We start from the raw sequence: 6,083 nt of genomic DNA, 5'->3' as shown, positions 1-6,083 counted from the left end.
ACAAATAAATATGTGTTCAAGAAAAGCCAGAAACAGTAGCCATGTACAGCAGGGGAAAAAGAGAGATTGAGAGGTGAGGAATTTTCTTTTTCATTTGTCTGTTTTTGGTTTATTATTATTATTGAAATAATGAAAATGTTCTAATAATGATTAAAGTGTTGGACACACAATTATGTGATTATACCAAAAACCATTAATTTGGATGTATTGTATGCTTTATTAATATTTATCAATAAAATTAGTTTTTTTTTAAAAAAAAGATGCCTTCACCTTTTTATAAAACTAGGACTTTGTCCTAAAAGTACATATAAAATTAGGTCTATGAACTAAGCTAGAGTTCTTTATTAGGGAAAAATAATCTCATTTATTTATGTAATTATGAGAAGAAAGACAAAATTTGATTTACTAAATTAAGAGTTTGCTTTTTGTCTATGCAAGTGGTGCTTTAATGTTATCACAGTTTAGGTAAACATCCAGTGTTCCCTAAACAATTTCAGGCAAATGTGAGTTTTTCAAAATAAACATAGTAAAGAGAAACAAAAACACTTTGCAATGGTAGTTTTTCCCCCTTCAACCAAAATGATAACTTATCTAATTCAAAATTTGAACAACGATTGTATTTTTCCTAAGAGCATGTAATTCTCAAAGATTCAAACATATAACCAAACCACATAAAGCCTGGTGTGAACTGATGTCAATGTTCATTATATCCAACAACTCAAATGATATTCCCTGCCTCTCTTAGTCCCTCTCTCCTGGGTCTGTTCAACAGCTCCATTCCCTCAGGCACCTCCCACATCAAGGGCTGTGTCTGTGGCAACTCTGGAGTTAGGTCCTCAGCATTTATAATTGTACCCAGGCTGAAATGAAAAAAAGAAATCCTTTCCTTTTCTGCTTCAAGAATAAAATATCTCTGAGAAGCAGGGTGATTGGCCTAGTCATGTGGCAAATCTATATTCAGCTTCTTTAGAGGAATTTCCAAACACTCTGCCTCACTGGCTGTACCATCCTACATTCTACATTAATAGTGAATAAGTATTGCTATTGCTCCACATCCTCTCCAACGTTTGTAGTTCTCTGTCTTTTTAATAGTGGCCATTCTTATAGGTATGAAATGATATCTCAGTGAGACTTTGATTTGCATTTCCCTAATCATTAGTGATGTCAAACATTATTTTGCCACTTGTATTTCTTTTTTGGACAAATGCCTGTTCAAGTCTTTTGCCCATTTGAAAATAGGATTGTCCATCTTTTATTGTTGAGTTTTAACATCTTTTTATGTATCATGGATATTAAACCATTACCAGACATGTGATTTCCAAATATTTTCTCAAATAGATTCAGCTGCCTTTTCACCTTTTTGACAAAGTCCTGTGAGGTGCAAAAGTGTTTAATTTTGAGGAGGAACCATTTATCTATTTTTTTCTTTTGTTGCATGTTGCATTAATCAGCCAAAGGGATGTGGATGCAAAATACCAGAAATTAGTTGGCTTTTTAAAGAGTATTTATTTGGGGTAGTTACTTACAGATACCAGCCCATAAACCATAAGTTACTTCCTTCACCAAGTCTATTTTCACGTGTTGGAGCAAGATGGCTGCTGATGTCTGCGAGGGTTCAGGCTTCCTGGGTTCCTCTGGGCTCAGCTCTTCTGTTTTCTCCACAAGGTCAGCTGTAGACTATGAGGCTCTCTAGGCTTTGCCTCTCTCAACATGGTCAGGTGTAGACTATAAGGCGAATGGCTCTGTCTCTCTCCCCAGGGCTCCAGTTTAAGACCAGCATCAAACTCTAACCTTAAAATTCCAACATTAAGAACCCCTAATTCTGTCCTTTGCCATATCTTTTATCTGTGAGTCCCCACCCTTTGATGGCCTACTAGCACCTTACTAGCACAAGAGGTTTACATAATTACATAATCAAGTAAACCTATGAATCCAATATAATCTACTATGCCCAGAAGAAAAGATCAGTTTACAAACATAATCCAATATTTCTTTTTGGAATTAATCATAATATCAAACTGCTACACTCCACCCTCTGAATTCCAAAAAGACATTACAATATTAAAAAAAAAAACACTTAAATCTGTTACAATGAAAGTACTAAATCATATCACAATCAATTTAAAGAAATACAGTTTGTCTTGGGGCAAAGCCCCATCTGCTATAGACCTCTGAAACTTACAAAACAATTCATCTGCTTCCAATACACAAATGGACAAAGGACAGACATTTTCATTACAATAAGGAGAAATTGGGAGAGAAACATGAGTCACATTCTCTACAGTTCAGTAGACCTGCAGGGAATCCTCTGTTTGATTTCAAAGTCTGAGAGTCATTCTTAAGAAGATGGTTTCTTCTCCTTGGGGCCTTATGGTAACACACCCTTTCCACATGCTTACCCAATGGCCATATTCTTAGTTCCACCCCATGAAGCATCTGGGTGTTGACAAAGGTCCACACCTCACCCTCAAAGAGTGTTGGGGTGATTGCCACATCTTACCCAATCTTTGGGTTAGTCTTTTTTTTTTTTTTTTAATACACGATATGGTTTATTGAGTTACTTTGGAAATAATACCTCCAAATAACATGTAAATCCAAAACGTACATAAAATGACAAAAATATTTTTAAGATCAGTTGTAATTCTGCCCCCACCCACTCATCCACCCAAACCAAGAGTGTTTTCAGCTAGAATTAAGTTACAATCCATACCAAATCACGTTAAGGCAGATGATCAATCTGTGGCTATAATTGTAACGGTAACTATTCCTAAGAAAATAATCTTTTCTTGGAGTTGAGCGTTTTTCCCAGTTGTTTGGTCAGCTGGCCCAGAAAGGGCAGTCCTGGCGGTGGTGGGCTGGCTTGCCTGTCCTGTCACTGCTCATTCTGCTGGCTCTCTGTGAATGAAGTTGACACAGAACCCTGGCCTTTGTTGACGTCACTGATGCACACCCATTGCCCATCAACTGATTCCTTCCACAGGGTCACCTTATTGTCTCCACCGGAGACAGACAGGATGTTGGCTGTAATGGACCAGCTTACATGCCACACGACATCATTGAATTTATGCAGGAGTTTGGGGGACCATGTATTGCTTGAGGCATCATCACAGGTCCAGATGAACACACGGCCATCCTGGGAACAGCTGGCAATGGTGCTGGTGGGCAGACCAATGGAGGGGGCCCAGGCCATGTCTCGAACCCAGTCACTGTGAGCTTCCAGCTTCTGCTCCTCCTTCCACTGGCCATCTTCCTCCTCCTTCCACAGCCTGATGAGATTGTCGCAGCCCCCTGATGCAAACTTCTTGATGTAGTTGGGTTTCTGCCCCGAGGGCTGGTCTATGAGGCTTCCAGGTACAACAGCAGGGGCCCAGCTGACGGCATTGCAGCCAATAGTGTGAGCGTTGTTGATCTTCTTCACTTCCCACTGGCCCTCCCCGGTGTAGGTCAGCAGGGAGATGGCCCCATCCGAGCTCCCACAGGCCAGGATCAGGCCGTAGTCATGGGGGGCCCAGCACACAGAGTTCACTGACGAGTCGTGGCCTGTGTGCTCATGGGTCTTCTCCCAGGTGCCATTTTCCTCTTTCCAGATGATGACTTTCTGGTCGTACGAGCAGGATGCCAGGATATTGCCATACATGGGGTGGGCCCAGGCCACTTGCCACACAGGACCCTCATGACCCCTGAGGTCGGCAATCAGGATCTGCCCTCCGTTGCATACATCAAAGATTTTGACGGACCTGTTGGATGAGCAGGTTGCCAGGCGGGTGCCATAGTAGTCCATTTGGGCATCGTGAATCATGTCCTCATGGGACATGTCCACGGTGTTAATTACCGACACCATGACTGCAACGGTAGCGGATCCAGTCCTCGGACGTGGCAGCTCCCAGGGGCGCCTGGATTAGAGTCTTAACAGTGACATGTGACACGTGACATGTGACATGAAGACAACATTCCCCCTAACCTTTGGCATACAGGTTCAACCGTCTCAGAGCAATGAGTTGACCACCTGACCTTCCCTAATCCATGGGGGACAGGTCTACCCCTCTCAGACCTGTGGGGTGCTGACCTTAACTGCCCTAATCATTGGGGACTGTGCTCCATCCTCTCTGTACCCTGGGGTGGCAAAATTCTCCAGAACATTGGGCAGAAACATCCACCCTCTTCAATTGCTGGGGCAAACTCACCCTCTCTGTACACATGGGTAGGGTACTTCTCTTGGCACAAGGTGATGTCCTAATTCCAGATCTCAGCTTCCATAGTTTTCCTCTTGAAGTCATTTCTCCTTCAATTTCTCCTTTCCATGTCCCTTTTATTACAGGCTGACAGTGGTTTCGTTCATATAGCTCTCTTAAAACGTCTGTTAGTTTAGTATGCAAGAAGCAATAAGACTTTCCACAAGTCTTTCCGACATGGCTGCATCTTCAATCCTGATTTACAGGTTCCAAGTTCAGTTAAGTCCTCCAATGGGGTACTTTATTCTGGGGGCTTGATTTCCAGAGGCTTTGAATTTCCAGAATCAGTTCTGGTTTCTTTGTGCCCAACAGTTCAGTCCTCAACTTATCTTGTTCATCTAGCATTTTGCTATAAGCTGCAAGCAGAAACCAAGCCACATTCTCTGGGTTTACTTTGGAAATTTCTTGAACTAAATGCCCAGGCTCACTATTTTCACATTCTGCCTTCTGTAAAACATCAGGAATTAATCTTGCTAGTTTCTCTGCAACTTTAAAACATGGATTGCCCTTCCTCCAGTTTCCAATAATAGTTTCATCATTTACTTCTAAGGCACCATAAAGAGTCTCTTTAGCATCCATATTGTTATCAACAGTCTCTTCCAAACAATCTAGGCCTTTTCCATCAAGCATCTCACAATTCCTCCAAAAAATAACCCTTACCCATTTATAAAACCATCCCAGCATTTTGGTAAATGCAAAAGCACTTCCCCACTCTCAGTACCAAATTCTGTATTAGTCAGCCAAAGGGGTGCTGATGCAAAATACCAGAAATTGGTTGGTTTTTATAAAGGGTATTTACTTAGGGTAAGAGCTTACAGATACCAGCCCATAAACCATAAGTTACTTCCCTCACCAAAGTCTATTGTCACATGTTGGAGCAAGATGGCTGCCAACGTTTGCAAGGGCTCAGGCTTCCTGGGTTTCTCCCTTCCTGGGGTTTGCTTCTTTTTCTTCTGTGTGCTTACTTCCTGGGGCTCCAGCTTAAGGTTTCTGCACAAACTCCAACATCAAAACTCCAACATCAGAAAACCCTCAACTCTGTCCTTTGCCATGTTTTTTTATCTGTGAATCCCTACCCACCAAGAAGTGGAGACTCAACACCCTAATGACGTGGCCCAATCAAAGCCCTAATCATAACTTAATCATGCCCAGGTTCAGACCAGTTTACAAACATAATCCAGTATCTATTTTTGGAATTCATAACTATGTCAAACTGCTATACATGTGCTTTGTGTGTAAGGTCCAAGAAATGACTACCTAACACAGGGTCTTTAAGATGTTTCCCTGCATTTTTCTAATAGTTTTATAGCCCTGGCCTATATATTTAGGTCTTTGATCCATTTTGAGTTGATTCTTGTATAGGAAGTGAGATAGGGGTACTTTTTCATTCTTTTGATTATAGATATCCAGTTCTCCCTGCAGCATTTGTTGAAGAAACTATTTTGTCCCATTAATATGGATGTGGTTGGTTTGTCAAAAGCCAGTTGGCCATAGAAGTGAGGGTTTATTTCTGGATTCTCAATTCTATTTCACTGATCAATGTGTCTAATTTTATGTCAGTATCATGCTGTTTTGACCACTGTAGATTTGTAATATGCTTCAATTTCAGGCAGTGAAATTCTTCCCATGTTGCTCTTCTTTTTAGAATGATTTAGAAGGGTGCACTCTTCTAAATGGATGTGGTAATTGCCTTTTCTATTTCTGTGAAGTAGGCTGTTGGAATTTTGATTGACTGATATTGCACTGAACCTTTACATCAGTTTGGGTATGATTAACATCGTCATGATATTTAGGCTTCCAATCCATGAACACAGAATGTCTTCCCATTTGTTTAGGCCTTCATTAATTTCT

At 41.1% G+C, this 6,083-nt stretch overlaps 1 pseudogene; it reads right to left on the bottom strand.

Moving 5' to 3' along the window:
• Positions 1-2,518: 2,518 nt before the first annotated feature.
• LOC131278488 (protein SEC13 homolog pseudogene) lies at positions 2,519-6,083 on the bottom strand (annotated as a pseudogene).

Source organism: Dasypus novemcinctus, chromosome 5 (assembly GCF_030445035.2).
Source record: "Dasypus novemcinctus isolate mDasNov1 chromosome 5, mDasNov1.1.hap2, whole genome shotgun sequence".
In the NCBI taxonomy this organism is placed as follows: Eukaryota; Metazoa; Chordata; class Mammalia; order Cingulata; family Dasypodidae; genus Dasypus; species Dasypus novemcinctus.
Note: the sequence above shows the minus strand (reverse complement) of the source record. Positions and strands in the feature narration are given on the sequence as shown.